This window comes from Falco peregrinus, chromosome Z (genome assembly GCF_023634155.1).
Source record: "Falco peregrinus isolate bFalPer1 chromosome Z, bFalPer1.pri, whole genome shotgun sequence".
In the NCBI taxonomy this organism is placed as follows: Eukaryota; Metazoa; Chordata; class Aves; order Falconiformes; family Falconidae; genus Falco; species Falco peregrinus.
Window position 1 is genome coordinate 16,515,262 of NC_073739.1, and position 13,291 is coordinate 16,528,552.

At 49.7% G+C, this 13,291-nt stretch overlaps 1 long non-coding RNA gene across 1 annotated transcript; it reads left to right on the forward strand.

The window, feature by feature from the left end:
• The first annotated feature begins 3,119 nt into the window (after positions 1-3,119).
• Positions 3,120-11,655, forward strand: LOC106112328 (uncharacterized). Its single transcript, XR_003553310.2, has 3 exons — positions 3,120-3,258; positions 10,522-10,658; positions 11,327-11,655. It is a non-coding gene; the product is annotated as an uncharacterized LOC106112328 (long non-coding RNA).
• The last annotated feature ends 1,636 nt before the right edge of the window (positions 11,656-13,291 follow it).

Below are 13,291 nucleotides of genomic sequence, written 5' to 3' on the forward strand. Positions count from 1 at the left end.
GCTCACTGGGGCGCCCCGGCCGTGGCGGGCCCTCACCGCGGGGGGGCGCTGCGGCCTGGGGCCCGGCCTGGGGGGCCGGGGCAGGCTGGGGGGCGGCCGGAGCCACCGGGGCCGAGCTGGTGCCCCCGGAGCGGCGGGCGCGGGGAGCGCGGCCTCGGCAGTGCTGGAGGCCCGGCAGCCTGCCTGTGCCCGTTAGGCGGGTGGGCTGGAGCGGGTGCTGGTCTTACGGCCCGTGACGTAGCACAAGCCTCACACAGTCTTTATGGAAGGAGAATTACTGATGACCAAATACAGTGCTGGCCTGGCCAGGAAGGCTGAGAGAACGCTTGAGGGAGAAAGCATCAAAAAGATTGGGACCAGTATTCTCTCAGGAGAGGGTGTTAGTTATGGGAACTAAAGGGAGTGAGGGGATGTTGTGTCCTTCAAAATAGCCGCACTTGAAACAGGGCAGCCACCTCAGTAAGTGTAACGTCAAGGCAAGCACACTAATGTATGTTAACCTGCATAGTGACTCTGCAAGCTGGCTTTTCAGTCTATGAAGAGCTTCTAGTGTCTTAGAAATATGGTCTGTGCCTCCAGCGTAACCCTCGTTTGAGCATTTCACAGTCTGAATACAGACCTCAAGAGTTTTCCAGCTGCCTTCCCACAAAGCTGCAGTCCACCTCCTGTCCTTCACTCATCGGGATCTCAGGAGATTCCCTGCAGTGGCACAGACAGGTTGGACTGCTGGTCTGGCCCGGCATGGATGTGGAACAGTTCCCTGGCCTGCTTTGCACGAGCAGGTTTGCAGATGCAAACCAGGGATCTTACCTTCTGTTTGCAAGCCTTAAGCTATTGTGAGCCCTGTATTTCAACAGTGTCGTTGTGTGTGAAAGAATGACACTGCATAAAGTAATATTTCATTGGTAAGGGAATTAATAGATGTCTTGACTGCCTTAATTACGGACTAAGAATTGGAAAAATACGTAGCAGGCAGAGCCCTCCAGTGGTGAGGGGGGACGTGAGACAGCTGTCCTTTAAACACACAAAGGGTAGCTGTGGCAGTTCATCTGTGCTGCCTGGACTCTGGCCGAGACCAAAAGTCTTGACGTTTCAGTTCATGCTGGAAGATTAATAATGCTGACTGTGTCTCTCCTGGCTGCGTGTAGGCCTAGGTGGCCTGGCTGGGAACGGGGCTCTTCACTCCCTGGGCAGCACTGAGGATCTTGCTGCTCATGTCTCCCTGGCACGGGACGCTTCCCACCAGCTCCTAGTCAAGTTCCCAACACCATTGCTAGACTGCCAGCACACAGGGATGTGAAATCTGCTCTACTCAGCCCCCCCTTGGATGGACTTGTTCCTTGCTGTTTTTTTAGGCTTAGCATACAATTTGCTGGATGAGCCATGGAAAATAGAACCATGTGTGAGAAACTGCCTGCCTTTGCCAACAAAAGCTGTTCTTTGCTGTCTCTGTCCCCAGAGTGCTTAAGAAAGTAATCCACTAGTGTAAAGTTGAAAAAATAGTGAGTGAGGCACATAGCTAATGTCTTGCATGCTGTTGTTTCCCCTCTGTGATCCCTGCTCATTTTTTTAAGTGCTATTACAGAGGTATGGGGGTTACTGCCGGGAAGTATCAGTTAATCATTCCAGGCGTATTTGTTTCCGATGACAGGTGTATTTATGTCTGTTGAAGGTTGTTTTGAAAACAAGTGTGATCCAGACTGTAACAAAGCAAAGACAGAAAATCCAGAGAGGGCTGCTATTTTTGTGCTGGCAGCATGCAGGAATCTGGCTCAATAGGTCAGTAAATGCAGTTGGTGCCCTCCTGCCTGCTTTTCTAGCAGGAAAATCCAAATAGGCAGGCTGCCTGGTCCTGAACCATAACAGTCGTCAGGGTGGCATTTTTCTGAAAGGTGAAACTGGCACAGGAACATGCTAACAGACTGGACAGATGTTGGTGCTGTATACCCCATCGGACCTTCCTTCCCTGATAGCTGCACAGGGAGACGGACACTCCAGCTAAACTTCCTTGTGCGGTGAGTCAGAGCTCTCCATGAACTTCATCCGAGAAAATAGTCCCAACGCACTACGTGCTGCGCAAGCACATAAGAAGCAGACTTTGGCTTTGTGAGTAGACACAGCTGTGGCCAGCATGATCTGGTGCTGGCAGTAGACCTGCATCTGAAGACCTCCAGAGGTCCTTCCATCCAACACCTGCAGGATGCCAACTCTGGCAGAGCATTACATTACAGAAGGAAGTGTTTCCATTTTATATTTTGGCTCCACTGGGAAATGGATGCAAAGGGAGGTAAACACTCTTGCTGCAGATAGGCAGCACAGATAACTGCCATAAAAAAGAGCTGAACCCACTACTTGTCAGTCCCAGACTTGCTCTTTAAGTGAGCTGAGCAAGTGCCTTGGAATTAAAAATTTTAAGGGAAGAAGTTTACCTTTTTTCCTGGCAGAAATTTAAACAAAATAATTTCTAGATCCCTCCTGATTCAGAAGTAGTCGGTTTTCTGCACTACCCTCCTGCATCTTTCCTGCTCTCTTCCTTCTTTGCTGGGAGAACAGCTTGAGCACCAAGCCAGGAGTGAGCCATGCCTTACACTGACCAAGTCACCCATCTGCAGCTGCTGGGGAGCTGCTGGATCCAGGCACTGGCCGGGGTGCAGAATCACAGCCCACAGCTTAAGGTAGCTGTACACCATTGAGGACCTCACTTTTTCTGCCAGACAGCTGTCTGGCTTCATATGTGACTGTCTGCTGCCTCACAAGCTGCAAGACATAGTTTCCTACACTCCAGAGCTGAGCTGTGGCACAAGGAGGCCACATAAGCTTATGGTGTTGATGTCCTTTCTCTGCTCATGAGCTGCGGACTCAGCTCTAGTTTTGCTTTTCTCAGCTTTTAGACCACAAGGCCGGAAATTAGTCCTTCTGTCGAAGTGCATGTTCTGTAGTTTCAAAATAAGATGCACCCCTCAGAGGCCAGCATCTTAAGAAAGGCTGCATAGCGGAAACAGGCTGTGTCATGTCTGTCTCTGTTCTTGAGAATACTTTTTTAGGTTCCTGAAAAAGAAAAAAAAAACCACCCCAATACCCACATCTTGCAGGGAGACGTGTGACTTTACATAGGCATGTGGTTCCAGAGACTTGTGCAAAACCAGGCTTTGTTTCTCATTGCTGGTGAGGCCAGGCTGCATGCTGGGCCAGGCAAGGAGATGTAGGTCAAGGGAGGGATGTGAATAAGCTGGAAGGAGGCCAGCAAACAGCTCCAAGGTGAGAAGGGGCATGGGGGATGTAGCCTGGAGGCAGACCTTGCAGGAGCTGGGCTCGGCTCACCTGACTGAGGGGAGGCAGGAGAGGGGTTTAACTCAGCCTAGAACTGCTGCAAGGGCAGTTGCAAATGGCTGAAGGCTCTTTGGTAGCCTTAGCTGATGCAGTTAGGGGCAAGAGCCACGTGGCACTGGGAGGTTTTAGTTGGCACAACTCCTTCACCAGCAGCCTTGGGGCAAAGGCACCAAGGAGGTGGGGACAGTCCCTGCCCTGGAAAGGGGGTTTTAGCTCTGGCCACAGAAGACCAGGAGGGCTAGGAGAGCCTTGCCACCAGTGAGGCCAAGACCCCCCTCAAAAGCCCTGGTGCTGCTGGGGCCCTGTGAACAGCAGACCACATTCTGGCTTTATCCAACCCTCGGCAGCACGGCAGGGAGGATTGGTAATTTAGGCCTGTCTCTGAGATATCCAATGAAATGTATCTTTGACTAATTAGGCTCTAGGGCTCAGGAGCTCAGTTCCAGTTGCCTGGCCTCTGTTTTGACCCCTCTTTTCTTTGAAGTTCATGGAGAAGAGGGGAAAGGAAATGAGAGGAGAGGCCCTGCTTTTCCTGTAAAATGCCTCATTCCTTATAAAATTGTTTGGCAGAAATCTCTTTCAGCTGGACAAGCTGAATACTTTAATACATGCCTGCAGTCATTTTCCTCTCTTGTCTCATTCCTCTGGCTGCTCAGTCACTGCTCTGCATCAGTAAAACTGTAGATCCACAGGCAGAAATACTCCTTGAAGAGGTCGCACAAAAGATCTCCAAAACCATGTTAGGAGGTCTGAGTTGCAGCAGCTGTGTCATTTCCTGGGCTGGCTGGAAGTACACAGCATCATGCAGTACAGCAGTGACTGCTCAGCCCTGCATTTTCAGACCTTTCTTCCAGGCAAACCTGCTAGGACACACAGGTTTCAGGCTTTGCCAGATCATGAAGAAACACATGGAGAAACATCCTCCCTCCCTAATTTCACAAGGAAGAAAACAGCCCAGGCATGGTGAGGGAGAGGCACAGATCTGTTGGATCAGTCTCAGATCTGTCCTGGCCACTAGGAATGTTTCAGAGTAGTGAGTAGCTGAAAAACCGTAAAGGAAAGCCAGCCATATTACCTCTGTCCCACTGTAATGCAGAATCACCAGGAGGTCTTGTTAGGAAGGCATTTCTGGAGGTCTGTAGTCTAACTCCCTGGTCCAAAGCTAGGTCAGGCAGTGCTGGGCCTTGTTATGTTCAGTTCTGTGCACCTCCAAGGACAGGGATCTGGTCTGTGAGATGCACCACCACCCTCATGTGAAGGAATTTTCTCATGCCCAGCTGGAATATCTCATCCTGCAGCATGTACCTGTTGCCCCATGTCCTGTTCTTCTCTACTTCTGAGAAGAGTCTGACTCGTTTTTTTCCATAACCACCATTCAGGCAGTGGATGACTCCTTTGAGGACCCCTCAGCTGTCTCTTCTCCAGGCTGGGGAAGCCTAGTTCCCTCAGCTTCTCTTCATACAGCCTGTGCTGCAGCCTCACCATCACTTTCATGGTCACTGCTGGACTGTCTCGTTTGTCGGTGTCTTCCTTGTACTACGTAGCCCTGAACTGGATATAGTGCGTAGATGAGTGTTCAGTGGCGCTAAGTGGTGAGGAAGGATCACCTCTCCTGTGTTGAACTTCATGAGGTTGCTTCTGGCCCATTCCTCCAGACTGTTGAGATCACAGCAGGTAGCAGGCCTTCCTCCTAAAACATAGTGAATGCTCCCACAGTTGATATTAGCTACGGGCTTTTTCTCAACTTTTCTTGGGATGGGTTGAAATTTCCACCAGATGTGTGTGCAATGGGTCAGCAAGCACCCTGAGAGCTGCCTGGGGCTTCCTCCTCTCTTGGCTGGGTGTCCAGGGTGAGTCATGGGAACTGCTCTTTCCCTGGAAGGTGGCCTTGCTGCAAGAGGTGACTTGCACAGAGTATGGTTAGAGCTGGAGCCACTCTACCTTTTGAGAGGTAAAAGGATGGCCTAAGTGTGGTTGGAGATTTTCTGCACCTACATTCAGTGTCAGGCCACCTGTAGTCCCTGAGCTTCTTTCAGAACAAGCCTAGCCCACTGCTGCAGGGATGAGGACCAAATCTGGCCACAGCGGGGCCTGAGCTCTGTTTTAGGTGAACAGCTAGTGATGGGGAGTGTCTGCTTGCCTGGTGCTCCCCCTGTGTGCCTGGGATCCAAAGGGGTCTGCAGTCACATGTGAAAGGTCTATTAACAGACTGCCTACCAGCTTCATCTCAGCCCTCTGACTTCTGGCTTGGGCATCTTGGAAGCACTGGCACCTTCCTCAGGCTACGAAGTATGGCTGACCTAAGGCTGGTTAGGGAAGGAGCATGCTGGAAGGAGGAGGCCAGGAAAGGTAATGCTAGCACTGGCTTGTGCAGGGCAATTTTCTGCCATGTGCAGTGAGGGGCAGTAGCTGAGGAGCAAGGGGAGATCCAACACAACTTGCAGATAGCCAGGCATTGCTGGAGTTCCCACCAAGGCCAGCTTTTGGGTTCCAGCCCTATAGTGTTTCGGCATGCAATTAGCACAGAGTGTCTGCAGAAGCCACACATGCAACTATGCACTCATGCAGGGCACAGGGGTGCATCAAACCAACAGAGCCAAAGGCAGAGCTGCACAGTTTTCATGGAGGTGCCCACTATGCTTCTCACCTGCATGGCTGTTGAAGTCCTAAACAAATTGTGTTATGAGGACAGCCTGGCATTTATTTGGGTGCATACAGAGCAGAGGCAGCCTCCTGAAAGCAAAACATGGCAGGGGGTACTTAGGCTGTATTATCTTGGAGGGGGAGACCACATTATGGATTTATTTTTGAAACTGGTACCTTGTGCAGCCTGTTGGAATGATTTTAATGTGTGACTCATGTCAAAACTGCTTCAAGGTTAAAGTGAAATTAGGCTGAAAGGGCTGTTATTCACAGGTAAAAATTGATTCAAGGCATTTGCCTTTCAAGGACTGCAGGCAGGGGAGAACTGTGAGAAGAATTTCTCTGTAATTGGAGACTAATCATGAATAACGACACTTCCTGGTGACGTTGAATAGGAATGAGTATATTTAACTTGCAGGCTGTGTTGTATTTCCAAGTGGCAATCTTGGGCTGGGCTCTTGGATGCTTTTACAAATGAGGTGAGATGTGATAACATGAGCAGCAGGAGTAAGGAAGGGTCAGGGAATGATGCTTATGGCTTGGCAGGTGGCAGCCTTTCTTCAGGGCTAGCCCTAGTCTCCCAATCCCTGCCAGGGAATCGTCAGCACCAGCAAGACACTGTCTGCTTTCTGCTGAGCAGTAGTCTCATTTCTCTGTCACCAGTGTGAAACACCTTTGCCTGTGACTGAGGCTTGGCTCTGGAGCAAAACAAACCCTCAGACAGTGTGGCGAGGCTCATCTGTGCCCAGGTTGTGGACTCGGAGGGCTGGGATTTGATGTTACATGCTCGCCACTGTACTTTCCTGTGCGGTATGGCAGGAAAGCATCCAGGTGGCAGGGATTTCAGGCACCAGCAGCCTGAGCAAGAGCTCTCTCTTCAGGCCGTTCCTCCCTAACACACTGAACAAAAGCAGTTTCAGTGCCTCAAAATGTCCGAGCTGCCTGCCCTTCGTTTGGCGTGTCTCTGCCTCTGGACGTCCCTTGGGCATGCAGTGCAGGGCACCAGCTGCTGTCCCTTTGAAGGAGGCAGCATCCTGCTGGAGGAGGGTGCTTTCTACCAGGTTAAGTGGGTGCAGGACTGCCACAACTCCTCACACCCGTCTGTGGGAGCCTGGGCAGGGGGAAAACCTGCCAGGCTTTTCCCCCAGCTGGCAAGGGAGCGCTGGGCTAACAGGAGGGATTGCCACTGCGACAGAGCACTCCAGCAGCCAGTACTGCTGCTGGGCTTGTGCAGGGGGGATGGCACTGTGGGAGCTGCTCTGCGTGTAGCCTGACCATAACAAACTACAGCGTGGACAAGGCACATTTTGGAGATAAGCAGAATTTTCCCATTAAAACTGTGTTTGAGTTGTTTGGGGAGGGGTTAATTAATATCTGTAATACCAGCATGCAGCAGAGTGGGTGGATAAGATGCCCAAGTATCCTGTCCCTGTCACTGAGAAGCACACAGCTCACAGGGGCTGAAGCAAAGTTTGAGAGTCTTGGAAATACTTGCTAGGAACCCCCCCCTATCCCCCCCCCCCCCCCCCCCCTTCCTGTTTTTATAGCCAGGACGCCAAGTTGAGTGAGGGGAAGCCCAGCTCCTCCTGGCGAAGAGAGAAAAGAGAGCTACTGGACATTCAGAAAAAGGAAAACTCGTGAGTTGGCTTTGCCTGCATAATACCCTCTAAGCCAAGACAGGAACACCACAGCTGCCAGGGTGGGTCAGCTTGCACCCATGTCTTGTGACAAAGACAGTTTAGCAGGTATTTGCACCTAATCAGGGTTTCCTTTTATTTGTTGCAATGTGAGAAGCTATAGGCATGGCTTAGTGATTTCATTGCAATTATGTAGTACAGACCATGTTTTGCGCTTGAGTAATTTACTAAAGCACCTTCAGTCACTGCAGTTTATGACTAACTTGCCTCACCTGACTGGTTTTGGACCCCCAGCAGTGCTGGTGGTGGACACTCTGGGGTCTCCAGTTCATACCCCACATTCAGTCCAGGGCTGAGTGTGCTGAAGCAGCTCTGCTCATGGGTGGCAAGGGCTGGAGATGGCCCTAGGGTAGTAGAGGAGAGCACCCCGGGGCAGCTCCCGCTGTGTTTCAGGCGGTGTGTGCACACCACCTTGTGCTCTTACCGGTCTGTGCACAGAATGGCTGGGGGACAGGGCTGAGCCCAGGACTACATGCAGGGCTGCACAGGACCTAGCAGCACAGGAGCCAACAGGGCCCTCTGAAGGTCTCCAGCCCCAGCGTGCAGCAGGTCTCTCCACAGCACAAGGTCAGGACAGCTGTGGCTTTGTGCAGCCATATCTAGGATGCCCCCCAAAGATGGAGACCTTCACCCTGTATCCAAATTGTGGTGGCTCAAGTGGTGGATTCCTGTGCTCGTAACAGTGGCAATAAACACACCCGCAGTATTTGCCTGTGCTGAGGGTATCTGCAGAGGCACACCATGCAATGAGTGCTGATTGTGGGTCTGGTGATCACAGTATGAGGAAAGGAGACCTACCGGAGACCTTTGTGATTTCCCAGCATGGCTGTGCAAGGCCTTGAAGCTGTCCTTGCTGGCAGGGGTTTTGAGCTGGGCACCTCCAGAGGTCCCTCCCAACATAAATTTTCCCATGATTCTGCTGTTCTTGCAGGTTTGCCTCGCTTTTGTTCTCATTCCTCTAAACAAGAATGTGTTGAAAACAAATTTGCTGTAGCTCGAGCACTGTTGTGGTGACAACCTTCTTCTGTGCAGAGCTTTTTTCCTTTAACTGCTGCCCCAGAAGAGCTTTCTCCAGGCTTATACCAAAAGGGCAGGTTGCCACCCAGCGTCAGACCCTTCACCATCTTGGGTCTTTTGGACTTGTTGGCCAGGTCCTGGCGCTAGTCTAACACACAGATGCCATGGACTTGGCAGAGTATCCAAAGATGCTCCTAGAGAATTGTTACTGGCATTTAATGAAGAGGTTTGTACCTCTGCAGTGGTACATGTGTGAAAGGGAGCCTGTCTTCCCGCCCTGCCCCACAGGGCCATGGGGAGTGTGGAAAACTGGGCTTGGACCATCTCCACCCTAATGTTCCTCTTGTAAGCTCCACTATGACAGAGCACCCCACGCTCCAAAACTGTGCCCCAGGAATCAGAGAAGGCCTCTCCACAACTGAGATGCTTGACTGTTCTCCGAGGGCAGTGCTGTGCTCTCATTTACATGCCTAAATCAAGAAAAACATTACAACAAATAACCTATGCTGGCTGTGCTTCCCTGTGACAGGCGTATGACTTCTTTCAAGGCACATTTCAGCTTCAGGCATCAGTTTGCTTTGCTTTTACTGGAGCCTTTATGAGTGCAACAAAAAGACCCAGATAAGCAACCATCCCTCATCTGGAGAAATTCTGTGGACACCTTTGTGGGGTAAAAATGAAAACAAACTAGAAAAAAAAACAACCAACCACCTAGCGTGCATCCAGTGATGACATTGCTCAGATACAGGCTGGCTTCAGGGTGAATGATAGCAAACGTTACAAAAATTATTATGGTAACCATTTCACAAATAATTAACCTCATTGCCTTTCAGTTGCTTACATAAATTGCCAACAGCATTATGTCTTGGGACAAACCCTGCTACTCAACATTTGACTAGCCAGGGAAATTATTGTGTCACAAGGGGCCTACAGGCAAGACCCTGAAGAAAACTCCGGCTCCTGTTGTTCTTGTCTTTTGTAGATTTAATAATTCTATTTTTATTTCTTTTAATAAAAGTCTTCCTTTGCCAGGGAATATTAAAAAACAGAAGTGCAACAACACATATCTGCAGACAAAAGATTAAGTTTTAGAAAACAAGAATTTTGCATGTTTATGTATGTGTATATATATACTGACTTGCAGAATCGAACTCTACAACTCGAGGAGAGTTATAAAGCAGGTATGTTTATTGCGGCGCCGGGTGCAAGGGGGATCGCTCCTCCTCACTTGCACACCGTTTCAACAAGCAGCTGGGTATTTATTATACAAAGTCATGCATATACATAAGGTTTCCAAAAATTCAGAATCTCGTCCCTCTGCCGCCTCTTCAAGATGTACTTTTCACCTTCTTGGGCAGTTACCTGAAGTTCTTGCATACATTAGCAGTCTTTGTTATTTAGTTTCTGTAATCTTAAAACATCTGCTAGCTAACCATGAGTCCTTCCTTATTGCCCCCTCTAAACACGTCAAGCTAATACATGCCCACTGGGCTGGTTTTAATCATCTTGGGCAGGGGAATCCACACTTTTTGGGGTGGGGACCATTTGAGTAGGAAGTCACTGATCTACTACTACCACAATTATTTTATCTTCGTTTTCTTCTAGCAGTTAACACGTCCTGGTCAGAAGGCTCCTTATTTACATTTCTGTTGAGCTTATATACATCAGTACTAACTGTCCCTTCTCGAAGTGGCTCAGCCCTCCCCTCTTTCTCAGGTGTTAATGTTTCTGTTACCTATGCAGTTTCTGTCTGCAGCAGTTTTATGTTTTTTCACTATATCAATACAGACACATGTATCTCCATGTAAACTAATATCCTTTTTTCTTTTTACAGTACTGGATGTAATTATTATGAGGGTGACATGGTGAAAGGCAGAGCCCCAGTCCAGAGAGATGTCTCTAAATGGGAGGACTGGATCACCAGAATGCTCACAAAACCCAGCAAGTGCCAGTGGTGCCTGCTGCACAAAGGTGAGGGAAGGATAACCCTGAGCATCAGTCCAAGCTGGGAAGTGACTGGTGGAGCTGCTTAATAGGACTCAGAAGTAACTGTGAACATGAGCTTGAACATGGGCCAAAAGTAATTCTTACTGTGAATAATGCAAACTGCTTACTGGGCTGTATGAGGAGGACCATGGCCAGCCCAGTGGAGTAGTGCTGGAGGCTCTCGTGTTGCTATGTAAAAGCACTTCAAGATGATGCATTATAGTAAGGAGAAATGGGTGAGTGCAAGAAAGATTGCAAGCCTCTGTGGACCTGCTGAGGTCACAGATTCTCAGACCAGCAGAAACCCAAGTGTTTTGGCAGGGACACTAAAGGGGGCAGACATGCTGCCAGAAGACAGCAAGTAAGATGTTTTGCTGTGTGTTAGGCACTGTAGTGAACACTATACAGCTTGCTGACATGGCCTAAATAACTTGTTGCCTGGATGGGGCAGCCCTGAGAGCCACGCTGGGGTGCAGGGTGCCAGCAACACTGTCCCTTCCGCTTCCTCCTGGGGCCATCACACCTGGCATGCTGCAAAGGCAAGGGCGAGAATGAGTCTTGTGACACAGCCTATTCCTTTCTGAGACAAAATGGGAGGGGTTTTGGCATTGTCTGCTGGTCTTCAGCTTGTTCTTTTGTTTCCCTTCTGCTAGGCATTGTTTTCTTGGAGCCCTGGGATCCTCAGCCACACCATGTTTCCAGTGCTGCTTTTGCCGATATCACTTTCTGCTGGGTGGATTTCTGACTATCGTACCATCTCACGTTGGTGGAACAGGGGTTGCTGAAATGCTGGAGCAGTCTCCACCCTGAGCTGTTGGTGCAACAGCAGCCCACATAGTTAAATATTAGCAGAAGTTACTTATTTCCCCTAAAGGAGGATCTTTATAGCTCTGCCCTTACTCTGTATTGTAGTCCCAGCAATACTGTAACTCTGACAGCAGGGGTTAGAAATTTGATTTGTTAAGACATTGCAATGTCATTATGTCTGGTGCTTTTTCAGAGTTTCCTGGACGTTACTTGAAACAGGATAATCACTTACTCATGTGCAACCAACAACCACATGGAAGCTGCTCACAAAAGAAGCCCTAGCCTCTGCTAGCAAAGGAACTCCTTTCTTTTTTATTTTCCCAAACAAAGTAATTAAATTTCTCCCTTTGTTCTGACTTCTGTGTTTGCTCTCACTTACAAGCAGCCCCAGTGGGGGGATGGAAGATACGGTACTTTGTCTTAGAATAAGGACCTTGGTCTGAAGTTTTTCCTGTAGGTAATTATTCCTAGTCCAGACATGTCAGAATGGGGAGGATTTTTCTTCTTTGAACTCATTTGTCTAGTGCATTCACATTACCATAGATGGAATACTTTGGAGAAGATATAAGGGAAGGATTTCGGTTTCATCAGGTCCAGGCACAAATTTTGGTCCAACAGCTAATACAGCAGAGCATCAGCAACATCTGTCTCCTCTCTGGACTTGGATCCAAGAAGACTCAAGAGCTATCCAGGCATTTTTATTACAGAAAGATTTGCTTTTTCAAGAACCGCCTCTCCTTTTCTCCTCTTCAGTTTTTCTCTTGTTCCCCCAAACACTAATCGGTAACCTTTATTAACACCAGGTCTGAAGAACATTTCTGTGTTTAAATGTGAACACAGACGGGCATTTGTTTTTGGGGATGCCAGTCAAACAGGAATGCATGATCAACATGAGTAATGAATTACAACACCCAGTGCCTCCATCTGCTCGGGCATCCCTGGGAGCCCAGAGCTGGACTGGGTCAGGATTCCTGAGACTAAGGCTGAACCAGGGGCAGGCCAGGGAGAAATCAGCTTCCCAGCAGGGAATAAAGCTCTGGTGAGTTGGAGCAGAGTGGCTGGCACATGGGCACAGCAGGAGTGTAGGAGATGCGGCAGGAAGAAATGCTGGTTCAGGGAGACATTACACAGTGGCTGAGCAGGTCTGGAGGATGGGTGGAGAGGCTGGGCTGGGTCTCTGGCCCCAGACATGTCTGGTGCATGAGGTGGACCTGTGGTGGGGTAGAGGGGTGGGGGGTGCTGCAGGTTCAGCCTGGGACACACCAATGGGAGCCACACCAAGATGAAGGGCCAGACCCTGCTGGGGCCAGACCACTTTCCATTGACCACCGTTCTGGAAACAGGGCAGAGAAACGTGGACAGGGCTTCACCCAGTGCTGCCTCTGCCCATCTCCTGTGTTCTCATGCAGGAAACAGCTCCTCCAGAAGCCAGGGGGGGTGGGGATTTCAATCTACCCTGGGACCACATCTGAGATGAATTGTCTGTGGGAGGTACTTACATTGCCTTTGCACAGCCTCATCCCCTGGCAGTATATTTTGTGGCCTTTTGCCTCTTCCTTCGTGCTCGCCTTTGCAGATCATTCATGGGTTCTTGCCAGAGGCAGCCAAGACAAAATAGATCCGGTATTAACAACCCACCTCAGGGCCTAAAGCAGGGGGACCTGCATGTTGGGCTTTTGCAGCCACTGTGAGCCACTTTTCTTTCTTGGCCACATCTGCATAGGGTGGTGAAACGTTATGTCATCTGACATTAGCTGTTGTCTCTCATTTGTCTCTCTGGGGAAGGCCATCAGGCTAAATCATGGCCCCTC